Genomic DNA, 548 nt, shown 5'->3' with positions numbered 1-548 from the left:
TTTTACCTGTCCAAGGACCTAAACGTTTCAATAAAGTTTATTTACGAGTAAAAGAGTGTGTGGGAATCCTCTCGTAGTTACGCAACACATCCATGATCCATCATCACCCTCGGTGGCACTTAATCTGTCGGCATGAAGAAAGGGGAAACAAACAGCCACAAACACAAAACAAGTCTTTTGATGGACAGTATAATGAATGAGTGTAAATACTTTACCCGCAGTGCTGATAGCCTCAGCTGACTCTCCCACATTCCTCCACTTGTTGTTTTTTGTTAGTCATGCTACGTCTTGCAGGGGGGGGGGGGGGGGGGGGCGCACTGAAAACGCTTCAGAGGCAAAGTATCACAGAGAAGGGAAGAGGGGGGGGGGGGGGGGGGGGGTGTTACACAGGCCCACTTCTTCTTTGTAAAATACTATTTTGTCCCCCAAATTTGTCAGTCCTCCAATTTAAACGCATGTCTCTGTTGCATTTCGGAAAAGGCAGGTGCTCCCACTCTTCAGTGCATCTCCTCAGGTGCTCCCACTCTTCAGTGCATCTCCTCAGGCGC

This window comes from Poromitra crassiceps (assembly GCF_964638095.1).
Source record: "Poromitra crassiceps genome assembly, chromosome: 7".
Lineage (NCBI taxonomy): Eukaryota > Metazoa > Chordata > Actinopteri > Beryciformes > Melamphaidae > Poromitra > Poromitra crassiceps.
Note: the sequence above shows the minus strand (reverse complement) of the source record.